This window comes from Brachyhypopomus gauderio, unplaced genomic scaffold, assembly GCF_052324685.1.
Source record: "Brachyhypopomus gauderio isolate BG-103 unplaced genomic scaffold, BGAUD_0.2 sc46, whole genome shotgun sequence".
Classification (NCBI taxonomy): domain Eukaryota; kingdom Metazoa; phylum Chordata; class Actinopteri; order Gymnotiformes; family Hypopomidae; genus Brachyhypopomus; species Brachyhypopomus gauderio.
In genome coordinates, this window is record NW_027506872.1 from 717,501 (window position 1) to 732,500 (window position 15,000).

Here is a 15,000-nt window from a genome sequence, read left to right on the forward strand (position 1 = left end):
TCACAGCACTGAAACGGCACTGACTAAAGTATTGAACGATCTCTTAATATCCTCTGATAAAGGACACATTTCTTTTCTCATACTGCTAGACCTCAGTGCTGCTTTTGACACCATTGATCATAATATTCTACTTAATAGGCTGGACACACTCATTGGCATAATAGGTCAAGCACTCTCCTGGTTCAGGTTCTAACTGGCAGATCATTACCAATTTGTACTAGTTAATGACGAATGCTCTGAGCGTACTAAGGTAAAATATGGCGTCCCTCAAGGATTTGTACTGGGCCCCATATTATTCTCATTATATATGCTACCACTGGGCACTATCATTCGTAGGCATGGTATTAGCCAGACGTGTGGAATCGAGTCACATGACTTGGACACGAGTCCAACTCGAGTAACTAAACTGATGACTTGTGACTTGACTCGACAACATCACTGAAGACTTGCGACTTGACTTAGACTTTACCTTTACTGTCTTGGACTTGGAATCAGACTTGAGCCTTAAGACTTGAAAAGACTTGAAATCCTTATTTTAACATAATAAATAAGTAATATAGAATCACATAACTGGATCATTTTGTATTAAATGGTGCTGTAAAATGTGAACTGCTCAGCTCAGTTTTATCCGTAATCTAGCTATAGGTGAAGTTCTGCAGCCAATCAGGGGAGAGGGGGGGGGGGGGGGCAGCAGCGTTGAATTTGTGTGGAGAGGACAAGCAACATGCTCCCAAAAATTATCCTGTTCAATTATAAAGATTATGCTGTTGTGAATAAAAGAAGAACTGCGACATGCAAGACATGTAGAGTCAGGATAAGAGATGGAGATGCAACCACTTCAAACTTTGTTCGACATTGAGGCTGCACAAACAAAAGCAAGTCTCTGCTATGTATAGTTAACATAATGCTATAACGGTTGGCTAGCTAGCTGAGATGTGATAACTCAGGGGTCGAAAATTTACTTTTACAAAGGTCCCCATGAGCAACTTGACTTGTGTCAGCGGTCTGCACCAACGATAATACAAAAGCGGGGGGTGGGGGGGTGGGTAGGTGACGATGACAATTGCGACAATATCTCACTCAAGCGAACCGAAACACTCAAACGTCTAACATTAGTTAGTCTGACTAACTTAATATACTACTAATCAACTGCATCAATTGTGTTGAATATTGAAATTACATCTGGTGACTTGACTAGAAGTTTAAGGCTTAGGACTTAATTCGAGACTTGCTTTTATTGACTTGGGACTTGACTCGAGACTCGCTTGTATTGACTTGGGACATGATTGTGAAGACTTGAGACTTGTTACTTGCAACTTAGTGACTTGTTCACATGTCTGGTATTAGCTTCCATTGCTATGCAGCTGATACTTAGTCGTATATATCTTCCATTCCGGATGATATCACTACTACTCTCAAGATTGAGAACTGCGCCCAGGACATTAAAAACTGGATGGTGGGGCGGGGCTCACGTGACCCTGGCGAGGATGGCTGCATAGTGTGAGAGCTCCTTTTAGCTTTGCACATAACTACCCCAAACATTTACAAACTTGCCCACAACTCGGTTTTGATTATGTCAAACTCTTCGTCAGCCAACGAGTGTGACATTTTTACCAAAGCATGCAAGACAAGCTCACGGCTAGCGAAGACGACGCCGTCGGCCGAGAACACAGAGGCTAACAGCATGGTTAATGTGGCTGAGGTGCTGGCCAAGCTAAAGGCTCTTCATTCTGAGTTTGGCTCCAAAATCGACGGAATAGACAACAGTCTGGTTGAAATGGCGAACTCTGTCACAGTAATTGAAAACAAACTAGTTGACATCAAGCGAGATGTCACGGCTAATAGAAAATCCATCGAGGAGGCTGAAACCCGTATACTTACGGCCGAGGAAAAGCTCGACAAAGCTGAGTTGGCTTTAGCTTCGGCTACAAAGCGACTGGTGTATTTGGAGGCAAAGACGGATGACTTGGAGAACCAAGCAAGGAGAAAGAATGTTCAGGTGTTCGGTCTTAAGGAGGGAGCTGAAGGTAGTCGCCCCCTCTTAGACTTTGTGCACGACATGCTTCCTAAATGGTTGGACTTGGGGTCTGACAAATCTTTCTTACTGGAAAGAGTACACCGTACTTTGGCACCTGCTAGGCCTAACCACAGCCGAGCGGTTCTCATCCGTTTCCTCAAATTTCAAGACAAAGAATTCGTCCTACGTACCACAAGGCAAGGAGACGTCATGCATGACGGGCCAAACTTTCGTTCGTCCAGGATCTCTCTGCAGAAATGATCAGGCGGAGACGTGAGTTTGACGGCGTCAAAAGTTCTTCATTGTTATGGGAACTTTCCACGGGTTCCATCATCACCCATGTAAGTTAAGGGTGCTACACCACAAGAAGATCCAGTTGTTATCATCGCCGCAAGAAGCAGAGGATTTCTACCGTAATATCAACGCCAGGTAGACCGGGTGGTCACGTTAATACTATGTGTCTTTAATGAGAAGGGGTAAGAGTGTTTACTGATAAGTATAAACATAAGTTTATCATCCCAAGCATGTTACAGCGATCAGTAGGACAGGACACTGCAGGTTAATGTTATAAGGCTGAATGTTTTACATGTCGAGTTGTTTTGTATCTGACTAATGTTTATTTGGACTGCATTTCTCTTTTTGCAATGTTGACCCATAGAACAGTTTCTTTTGGGAAATAAGCACTCTTTTTCTAAAATAACTAGATAATAATTCAGGTGTATTGTGCGATGTTGGGGGGCGTTTGCTGTGTGCCGAACTAGTTGGAGCTCTACTTATTAATAAGAGATTGTCTTGTCACTTGGAGACAAGGCTTTTGTTTTGGGGGTGGGATTTTCATTTTGGGTTTTTCATTTTTTTTCCTCCTATGTTCAGCTATTATCAACATGATATACAAACTTCAATATGGCTCATACCCTTAATGTGATAACTTTTAACGTCAGAGGTCCGGGTAATCCAATTAAACGCAAAAGAGTTCTTACATTTCTGAAAACGGAAAAAGTAGTGATTGCCTTTTTACAGGAGACACATCTGTCCAGCGAGGAGCACAAAAAGCTCAAGAGAGATTGGGTGGGACAAGTCTATTTTTCAAGTTTTACAAGTAACAAAAGGGGAACAGCAATACTCATTCCTGCGAACGAAGTGAACGTGCTGGGTTGTAATGTTCAATAAGTTCACTAAGATACTCTGGAGCTAGGCCATGCAGTGTTTTATATGTTAATAAAAGTATTTTATAGTCAATACGGAATCTAATTGGCAGCCAGTGTAATGATGATAGTACGGGACTAATGTGATCAAACTTTTTAGTTTTCATTAAAACTCGCGCTGCTGCGTTCTGAACCAGCTGGAGTTTGTATGGAGAGAATTTAATCCTATGTCGAAAGACTACACTTTTTATTCAGCCAGACACAAAACGTATTCTAGATTGGATTTTTTTCTTTTACCCAAGAGTCATCTTTCTTCGGTTGTTTCTTGTAACATAGGATCCATTCTTATATCGGATCACTTCAGAGTTGAAGGTGTACCTTCAACTCTCTCTCTCTCTCAGCAGACACATCAAACAAAGTATTGGAAGTTTAACTCCAACAAACACGGAATGTTTGTAACTCTTACAAACACGGAAGCCTGCAATAATATTAGACTTTGGCTGGAAGAGTATAGACAGGAGAATGCAACCTCCCTTGTTACTCCTGCTGTAATCTGGGACGCAGCTAAAGCTGTGATCAGAGGACAGCTAATCTCATATACCTCCGCTAAGAAAAAGATGGATAAAAAAACTGAGCAACTCAAAAAGGAGCTTTATAACTTAGAACAATCTCATAAACAGTTACCTACAGATGAAAATCTCAGGAAATTAACCGAACATATTAAAAACTTTTATTCTTCACTAAACAACATTATTATGAACATGGTAATAAAACTAGCAGGCTCCTAGCACATCAGCTTAAAAAAGAGCATTCCGTATAAAATGTATACGTAATAAATTGGGTCAACTGAAATATGATACACACATCACTAAAGTCCTCATTCTTCAATTTCTACACTCAACTATACATGTCAGAAAATCCAGCAGAATCAGATATCTCTACATTTTTAGAAAACGTACATCTGCCTTCAATCTCTGAGGACAATAAGGAACAATTGACTTCTCCATTTACTGCAGAGGAGGTGTTGCAGGCAATCATGTCACTGTCTTCTGGAAAGGTTCCGGGATTAGATGGGTATCCTGTGGAATTTTATAAGGCCTTCTGGCCCCAAATTCAGCCCCTTTTCATGCCGATGCTTGCAGACTTTTATAGTAATGGAATTCTTCCAGAGTCGATGAGAACAGCTGTGATATCTTTGATACATAAGAAGGATAAGGATGATAGAGAGTGTGCCTCTTATCGACCAATTTCATTACTCCCAGTTGATTTCAAAATCATATCAAAACTAATTGCCCATAGAATAGAAGATCTACTACCCCAGCTTATTGATCCGGATCAGACTGGTTTTGTGAAGGGCCGATATTCTTCAGATAATATTAGGAAATTATTAAATGTAATTGACTGCTCGGCCCTATATGCACAACCAGTGTTACTAATATCACTTGACGCAGAAAAAGCGTTTGATAGGGTCGAGTGGTCATACTTATTCTCCGTTCTTAAGAAATAAAATTTTGGTGATTTTAACCCTAACCCTAACCCTAACCCTAGGTTTATCGGATGGATTAAATCTATGTATAGTAATCTCTTTTTGAAAGGTTTGGTTTGTCTAGGGGCTGTCGTCAAAGGTGTCCATTGTCTCCATACTTGTTCAATTTGGCAATCGAACCATTTGCATACGGACTAGTAGAGTAATTTCAGGAATTAATATTGGGAAGATGGACAATAGAATATCATTGTACACAGATGATATTGTTTTGTTTCTGACCCACCCAGAGCAATCAATCCAAGCTGTTTTGGATCTAAATAACACATTTGTAAAGATATGCGGTTATAAAGACAACCTAATAAAATCCAATGCATGTCTATTAAATTCTCCAGTGTCCAGTGAGCTCAAGAGCTTCTCACCTTTTGCCTGGGCAAAGGAAATATTTAAGTACTTGGGTGTGAATGTGTCACCCAGACACAAAAATTTATCTAGTATTAATTATACCCCATTACTTCAAAAGATTAAGGAGGAATTTGAATATTGGCATCTAGATAAAGAATTGAAAAAAATGGATGGTGTCTAATTTTTCTTCAACTAAATTCCAATAAGACTGAGGTGCTGATTCTTGGACCCAAAGCTGCTAGAAGCAATTGGGCTGATATTCCCCTTACCCTAGATGGTTTTTCAGTAACACCTAAATCTACACCAAAAAGCTCAGGTGTCACTATTGATTTGGATCTTTCATTTGACACACATATATGGCATGTCACTAAGGCTGCCTTTTTCCATTTATGTAATATCGCCAAGCTGAGACACTTACTTTCATTAGCTGATGCAGAGAAACTGGTCCATGCTTTTGTCTCGTCGAGATTGGACTACTGTAATAGTCTTCTAATTGGATGCTCTAAACACTCCATAAAGAAACTACAACTTGTACAAAATGCTGCAGCTAGAGTCCTAACTAAGGATACAAGGATACAAAATTCAATTATATTAGTCCCACCCCATTACACTGGTTTCCGATTAAATATCGAATTGAAATTTAAATTCTTCTGTTAACCCATAAGGTGTTAAATGGTCTTGCCCCACAATATCTGAGTGAACTCATTGCTTACTACAACCCATCTCACCCTTTGCACTCCCAAAATACTGGATTTCTCCTAATTCCAAAAATTTGTAAGACTACAACCGGAGGCAGAGCTTTCTCCTTTAAAGCCCCTTGATTATGGAATAGCCTTCCAGCTCCATTCCGAGATTCTGACACGGTTCCAATCTTTAAATCTAGACTTAATACTCAACTATTTAATCAAGTCTTCAGCTAATATCCCCTTGTAATGTGTGGGGCTCGGGGACCCCCAGACGTTGATATTTCGGGTAATCTGAGATGTTGATGCTGCCATCCAGCTGTGTCGTGACATCATTCTAGTTGTGACATTGACTTGACTGGAAAGCAATATCTCAGTGAGCCCTCGTGACTGTGGTCACCTCTGAACCCCTCCCTTTAGTTATGCTGCTATAGATTAGCCTGCCGGAGCCACATGCTAGAGGTCTGCACTCCCGCGGTAATCCCGCGGGTCCCGCGGGACCCGACAGAATATCTTGCGGCGCGGGACAGAATTTAATTGTTATTGGCGGGAGCGGGAGTTGAATTAGTCCAGGCGATGCGGGAGCGGGACCGCATATACATGTAGAAAAATCCCGCAAATTAATAGACTAGAAAATTATAATAATAACAACGCAATGATTTCCTTGCATAAGGAACAGGACGAAAACAACTAATCATTCAGTAAGTAAGTAATAAACGAATTCAAAATATTGGCTAAGCAACTGATCACGTGAACATGAAGTGTGCGTCATTTTGTCATTTTGATATAGAAATGGCAAAGACTGTAGACCAGGGGTCGGCAACCTTTGAGACATGGAGTGCCAACTTTAACATGTCCAGTCAATGAGTGTGCCACTATGGCGACGAGTTTAAATTGTTGACCGAGGAGGGGGAGAGGTGTAAATCGACACAAAAAGTATTATATCGCGATCGATCGCCAAGTTTAAACGCCTCCGCCGTTCACGCGAGGTGTGCGTGTGGAGTCGCGCGCTACGGTCACTCGCGAAAGTATAATCCATTAATATAATAATTAATATTAAAATATATATTTTTGCTGATGCTGGTCCAGCGTGTCGCGTGCCAGTGACTATGCCTCGGTGTGCCAATGGTGGCACGCGTGCCATAGGTTGCCGACCCCTGCTGTAGACGGTCAACCAGTTTCAGCTGTGGAAAATTCTATTAAAACAGGCGAATACACCACAATTAAGCCAACTACAGTAAAGTCTGATGTATGGAAGTCATATTCCATTGTAATTAATGGAGATGGAAATCGGCTTGTTGTGATACATGTCAGAAAGTGTTGGTGTACGTCACCTGACGGGATGTGTTTGGACTGTGATAAGAAATGGGACAGCGTGATCAATCGCTATATTGCTGTTTTAATAAATACATAAGAAAATTTCAAGTACTAAATCTAATTAATTCAATTCATATTAGGATTGCGGGCGGGGGCAACAGAAATGTGTATGTGGTGGGCGGGTGCGAGATTAAAACAAGCAGGTGCGGGCGGGAGCGAGATTAAAACAAGCGATTTTTTGGCGGGAGCGGGTCTAAAACAAGCGGGAGCGGGATTAAAAAAGCAGTCCCGCGCAGACCATACCTGTCAAGTGTCCCGTTTTGGCCGGGACAGTCCCGTATTTTATCGCTCTGTCCCGGCGACGTCCCGTATTTTTATTTTCCCATATTTGTCCCGTATTTTCAGTTTTCAATTTTTATTTTTTTAAAGCATTCATGTGCCGCTCCAAACAGAATTCTGTCACTAGCCTCGCGAGAACTGCCACCCAGACTACTGCAGGTAGCGGTTCTCGCGAGGCTAGTGACAGAATTCTGTTTGGCGCGGCACATGAATGCTTTAAAAAATATATAATTTAAAACTCGCGGGTTTAGTGTCGACAGTGGGAGCAAACGTGGAACAACAAATCAGGATTTAACGAAAGAAGGCAGTCCTGCCTAAAAAGCTAAGCGTACGTGTAAGTACCTTGACGAATGCGACAGGGCATTAATTTTCCTAAAGAGGAGCATGAAGGGGCATAGCTACTCATTCTGTAAGATATGTAGCTGTGATTTTAGTGTCTCTCATGGGGGAAGGAACGATGTCCATCAGCACGAACAATCTGCCAAGCACAAACGCGGGCTAAAGGCACAGAAATATGCCCAGGAGATGTCCCCATTTGTAGCTAGAAATACCACTAGAAATTTTAAATTTTTTTATTCATTTGTAGTTCAAAACATATTTGGGGTGTTTTTTCTTCACTTTTGCCACTCCAAAGATGTTTTCTCCTACAGCCTCGATTGCGGCTATATGCAAATAACTGATGCAAATTAGGCGATGACGTCATATACGGGAAATGTCCCGTATTTTTAAATACAAAACTTGACAGGTATGGCGCAGACCTCTACCACATGCTAATCACTGGCACGTGAACTATGTATATTTAAATCAATGGTGGTTTAAATTGTTGATTTAACACTGCAATATTTATTACCGATTACAGTTTTAAGACCCAATTTCCGAATTAACACCCAGCAGCCAATACTACACATACAACAGGCAAAACATCTCACACTTTTGGAAAAAGCAAACACTTCAACCAAAACTCTTGCAACTCTTGCCAAAACCATATTATTGCATCTAAACGCTACACACAAATATCAGATGATTAGTCTTTCATATATGTGACTACACACTGAAGTGACAAATGGAAAACACTACTACCATGTGTTTGAGTGTTTAGTTTGTAGTCTGCTGTGAAGGTCTGTCAGAGGTCTCACATATACATGAATATTCACAAATATTGAGGTTATTTCTGCATATTCAGTACATTTACACCATAAAGTAAAACACAATTACAAGGGGAAGGTTTTTTTTTGGTGTTGTATGAACACTACAGCAACACATGCTGTATATACTGTAAACACATGAACAACTAAAAAGAAAAACAAAAAGACAAAATAACCTCCTGCTAAAATCACCTGCTGAATGTATTTGAACTGGGGGGGTTGGCGACCACCTCCATACCAAAAAGAACTCAACATCAATGGAGAGTTTGGTGGAGGTGAATCACAACAAATCGTGGCTGTTCAGTGAACCAGTTTGTACTTGAGCAGCCCGGTGCAAACTTATGTTATCCCAGACGACAACAAACCTGGGGTGGGTTTCCCGAAACGTTCGTAGCGCTAAGTACTTCTTAACCTCATACGTTTCAGACGAGGTTACGAAGTACTTAGCGCTACGAACGTTTCGGGAAACCCACCCCTGGACTGTTCTGGTTCATCCCCCTGGTGATAGAGAATGAGTGTGTTGTGCTCTGTGTTGAAGAAGGTGGTGATGTGTACAGTGTTGTAGGGACCAAGAGTGGCATGATGATGAGTGGCAAATTCATAGCACAGTTGTTTCACACTGTCACTGGCCCAGTCCTGTTAGACTCACTGAATGGATGTTACTGATGGTGACGTTGTCAGTAATGATGTGCTGTTGAAGAAACATATGCAGTTGTTTGCTCTGATCATATCGATGGTCTCTTTCTGTTCTGAGGTGGATAGCCTCCTTCATCCCCCATGTAGTACATGATGTAGTATGTATAGAGGGGTAGTCTACTACATGATGTAGTATGTATAGAGGGGTAATCTAGTACATGGTGTAGTATGTATAGAGGGGTAGTCTAGTACATGATGTAGTATGTATAGAGGGGTAGTCTAGTACATGATGTAGTATATATAGAGGGGTAGTCTAGTACATGATGTAGTATATATAGAGGGGTAGTCTAGTACATCATGTAGTATGTATAGAGAGGTAGTCTAGTACATCATGTAGTACGTATAGAGGGATAGTCTAGTACATCATGTAGTATGTATAGAGGATAGGTCTACTTATCTGTTCTCATTTTGAAATGTCTGGATGATGCTACAGTGTAGCAGCACAGATAAGTTTGGACCCTTTTCCTCCAGAGAACCCAAAGCATGTTTGACCACATGATCAACCAGATTGGCTCTGATCTCATCCATTATGGTTGCTCATCCTCTTCCTCATTCTTGTACTCTTCATCATCATCTCTATGCAATATTGAACTCCAAGATTTGCAACTTGTGGCCTCTTTATAGGGTTTAGACTTTGATGTCTAAAAATTAGATAGAAGTGTTGTAACGTGTGAGAACTGGGTATGAATTTTGGTAAGTGAGTGTAGCAGTGTGGGGCAGTGTTTTCTAAAAGAAACACATGGTTTCAGTTTTAATGTGTCCAGAGGTGTATAATCCAGGTTCAGAAAGTAAAAGTCCTCACCAGGATTTTGTTCAGTCGTCCGGGATTGTTGTGATTCCACTCATTTTACCTGGATTGCACTCATTAGAAAATCTAGCAAGCTTGAGCAAAATCCTGGTGAGGACTTTTACTTTCTCAACCTGAATTATACACCTCTGTTTGTCTCTTATGTGAACAACTGTGTTTAAAGTTTTGCAAAAAGCAGACATGTGAACAATTCACTAAGTTGCAAGTAACAAGTAAGTCTCAAGTCTTCACAATCAAGTCTCAAGTCAAGTCCCAAGTCTTAAACTTCAAGTCCTAGTCAAGTCACCAGATGTAATTTCAATATTTAACACAATTGATGCAGTTGATTAGTAGTATATTAAGGTAGTCAGACTAACTAACGTTAGGCGTTTGAGTGTTTCGGTTCGCTTGAGTGAGATGTCGTCGTCACATCCCCCCCCCCCACCTCAGTGACTTTCGTTCGCCCGATTTCCATTGGTGCAGACCGCTCACACAAGTCAAGTTGCTCATGTGGACCCTTGTAAAAGTAAATTTTCGACCCCTGAGTTATCACATCCCAGCTAGCTAGCTAACCGTTATAGCATATATATACAAATATACATATCAGAAAATTACTTTTGTTTGTGCAGCCTCAAATGTCGAACAAAGTTTGAAGTGGTTGCATCTCCATCTCTTATCCTGACTCTACATGTCTTGCATGTCACAGTTCTTGTATTCACAACAGCATAATCTTTATAATTGAACAGGATCATTTTTGGGAGCATGTTGCTTGTCCTCTCCGCACAAATTCAACGCTGCTGCACCCCTCCCCCTCCCCCCTCCCCCTCTTGGTTACGGATAAATTGAGCTGAGCAGTTCACATTTTACAGCACCATTTACAAAATGATCCAGTTATGTGATTCTATATTACTTATTTATTATGTTAAAATAAGGATTTCAAGTCTTTTCAAGTCTTACAGTTTTTTTCAACTGTTTACACACATTTTCCAAGATCTGTATCTATTTTTCAAAACTTTACACACAAAACTCACAATTGCTCACACAAAATGCAAAATGCCTCAAATCTCCAGCAAAATGACACACAACATTCAAAATGTCATAAACACATCTCAAAAGCAAGCACTGACATCACATTGCCAACACCTTTGTCATAATATGACATTTTGGATTCATGTTCACACTGTTGATCAAAACCTAAAGCTCTTCTTTCATTCATGGGATTCTATGTTATACAAAAGTGCAGAGAGAAGGTGAAATACTCACAACACACAAACAGTTTTCAAACCCAAAATATTTATTTTTTTCCAAATAATTTGCTGCTATTACAATATTTGTACAGTGCAGAAAAAAAAATCCAACCACAACATGAAGTTGGACAGACACCAAACAAATGTCTGAAAAAGCTGGGGGTGTTGGCTGTGGTGAGGGTATGGGCTGGGGGGTGTTGGCTGTGGTGAGGGTATGGGCTGGGGGGTGTTGACTGTGGTGAGGGTATGGGCTGGGGGGTGTTGACTGTGGTGAGGGTATGGGCTGTGGTGAGGGTATGGGCTGGGGGGTGTTGGTCTGTGGTGAGGGTATGGGCTGGGGGGTGTTGGCTGTGGTGAGGGTATGGGCTGTGGTGAGGGTATGGGTTGGGGGGTGTTGGCTGTGGTGAGGGTATGGGCTGGGGGGTGTTGGTCTGTGGTGAGGGTATGGGTTGGGGGGTGTTTGCTGTGGTGAGGGTATGGGCTGGGGGTGTTGACTGTGGTGAGGGTATGGGCTGGGGGGTGTTGACTGTGGTGAGGGTATGGGCTGTGGTGAGGGTATGGGCTGGGGGGTGTTGACTGTGGTGAGGGTATGGGCTGGGGGGTGTTGACTGTGGTGAGGGTATGGGCTGTGGTGAGGGTATGGGCTGGGGGGTGTTGACTGTGGTGAGGGTATGGGCTGGGGGGTGTTGACTGTGGTGAGGGTATGGGCTGTGGTGAGGGTATGGGCTGGGGGGTGTTGACTGTGGTGAGGGTATGGGCTGGGGGGTGTTGACTGTGGTGAGGGTATGGCCTGGGGGGTGTTGGTCTGTGGTGAGGGTATGGGTTGGGGATGTTTGCTGTGGTGAGGGTATGGGCTGGGGGGTGTTGACTGTGGTGAGGGTATGGGCTGTGGTGAGGGTATGGGCTGGGGGGTGTTGGCTGTGGTGAGGGTATGGGCTGTGGTGAGGATATGGGCTGGGGGGTGTTGGCTGTGGTGAGGGTATGGGCTGGGGGGTGTTGGTCTGTGGTGAGGGTATGGGCTGGGGGGTGTTGACTGTGGTGAGGGTATGGGTTGGGGGGTGTTGGCTGTGGTGAGGGTATGGGTTGGGGGGTGTTGGCTGTGGTGAGGGTATGGGCTGGGGGGTGTTGACTGTGGTGAGGGTATGGGCTGTGGTGAGGGTATGGGTTGGGGGGTGTTGGTCTGTGGTGAGGGTATGGGCTGGGGGGTGTTGGCTGTGGTGAGGGTATGGGCTGTGGTGAGGGTATGGGTTGGGGGGTGTTGGCTGTGGTGAGGGTATGGGCTGGAGGGTGTTGGCTGTGGTGAGGGTATGGGCTGGGGGTGTTGGTCTGTGGTGAGGGTATGGGGTGGGGGGTGTTTGCTGTGGTGAGGGTATGGGCTGGGGGATGTTGACTGTGGTGAGGGTATGGGCTGGGGGGTGTTGACTGTGGTGAGGGTATGGGCTGTGGTGAGGGTATGGGCTGGGGGGTGTTGGCTGTGGTGAGGGTATGGGCTGGGGGGTGTTGACTGTGGTGAGGGTATGGGCTGTGGTGAGGGTATGGGTTGGGGGGTGTTGGCTGTGGTGAGGGTATGGGGGGGTGTTGGCTGTGGTGAGGGTATGGGCTGGGGGGTGTTGGCTGTGGTGAGGGTATGGGCTGGGGGGTGTTGACTGTGGTGAGGGTATGGGTAGTGGTGAGGGTATGGGCTGGAGGGTTGAGTGTGTCTAGGCTTCATCTCTCCTCCGGGTTGGATCTGGCCACAATGCTTCATCCACATCACAAGCTACTGTATGTCCTCTCTTGCTAAACACTGAGGGAAGAACCTCCTTGCGTGGCGCATCCATCCTTGAATAGAGGCATCAATGTCACCACACGCTTTCTCCATCGCCTCAAGAAGTAGAATATGAGCATGAGGACGATGATCATATACCCGCCAGCACCAGGTGGAGAAGAACTCCTCAATTGGATTGAGAAAAGGTGAATATGGAGGCAGGTACAGAACAGAGAAGTGAGGATGGGTCACAAACCAGTTCTGGACCAGATGTGCCAGATGAAAACTGACATTGTCCCATATGACCACAAATCTTTGTTGATCTAGATTCTGCCGACCTTGGACAAGAATATCGAGAATTGCATCCAAAAAAGTTATGATATGAGCAGTGTTGTAAGGACCAAGTGTTGCATGGTGATGCAGGACACCATTATTGGGAATGGCAGCACACATTGTAATGTTTCCCCCACATTGTCCTGGGACATTCACAACGGCCCTTTGACCAATGACATTTCTCCCCCTTCTCCTGGTCTAAGTGGGGTTCAAGTCCACCTCATCTATATAAATATACTCATGATGGACATTTGCATCTGCATCCATCTCCAAAATTCTCTGTAAGAGACAAGAATATATATTTGCACACATGTGCACAACCCAAAAATCTTGATATGTGCAAGTCTAATATACTGTAATTAGTTTTGCATACATACATTCACAAAGTCATGATGCAGGTTCTTCACTCTGATGCTGTTCCTTTCAAATGGGACCCTGTATAGCTGCTTCATATGTAAGTGATTATTCTGCAGGACATGATGGTCAGTGGACAAGCTTACTGTGTCCATGTTATGGAAAACAGTTGTATTGTTGACTATGTAGTGCTGGATCTCGTGGATTAATGGTTCAAAACAGACATCTTGACATTTGACCTATTTATAGCCCTATACTTAGCCAATGATTCGTTGGTGTTCAATAAAGTAATGAGTGCTTACACATATGAGGAGTGGGAGTGAAGCGCTAGTGATTTAGTGTGGCATTTTGATAAGTTGTGTTTGAAAGATGAAATCAAGTAACTTCCTGTTTGGTCTTTGTGTGTTAGGTAGAAACTTGTGTGTAGAGTTTTGCAAAATGTGTGTTTGACAATTGAAAACTGAGCCAGAAACAGAGTTAGTGTATGGTTTAGCAGATTTGGTGTGGGGTTATGGTGTTTGAAGGGCATGTTTAGAAAATTGTGTGTGAAGAAAAGTGTAAACAGTGTGTAAACAGTTGTGTGTAAAAAGTTAGTGTGTAAACAGTTGAAAAAAACTGTAAAGGTCAAGTCCGATTCCAAGTCCAAGTCAGTAAAGGTAAAGTCTAAGTCAAGTCGCAAGTCTTCAGTGATGTTGTCGAGTCAAGTCACAAGTCATCAGTTTAGTGACTCGAGTCGGACTCGAGTCCAAGTCATGTGACTCGAGTCCACACGTCTGGCAAAAAGTGTGTTTTAGAATTTCTAAATGAGACAGAGAATGTGCTTAAGGTTTAGCACACCTGGGGTAGGTTTCCCGAAACGTTCATAGCGCTTACTTCGTAACCTCTTATGAAACGTACGAGGTTAAGAAATACTTAGCGCTACAAACGTTTCGGGAAACCCAACCCTGATCAATAGGCTACATGGGTTAGTTGTTTCAGAAATTGTGCTATAAGGACCAGCAGCTGCAAAAAAACTGTAAACACTGCAGTATAAAATTATTGATTTAACATTGCAGTATAAAATTAACAATTTAACCCTGGAGTATTTGATTACTGATTTAACACAACAGTATTTGATCATTGATTTAACACAGCAGTATTTGATCAAATACTACAGTAATTAATAATTTAACATTCATATAACTCAACAGTATTTGACCATTTATTTAACACCATTAGAATGAATAGGGACTCACTCATGTTTATAAATGTTATAATAATGTGTGTGTAGGTGTGTGTGTGTGTGTGTGTGTGTGTGTGTGT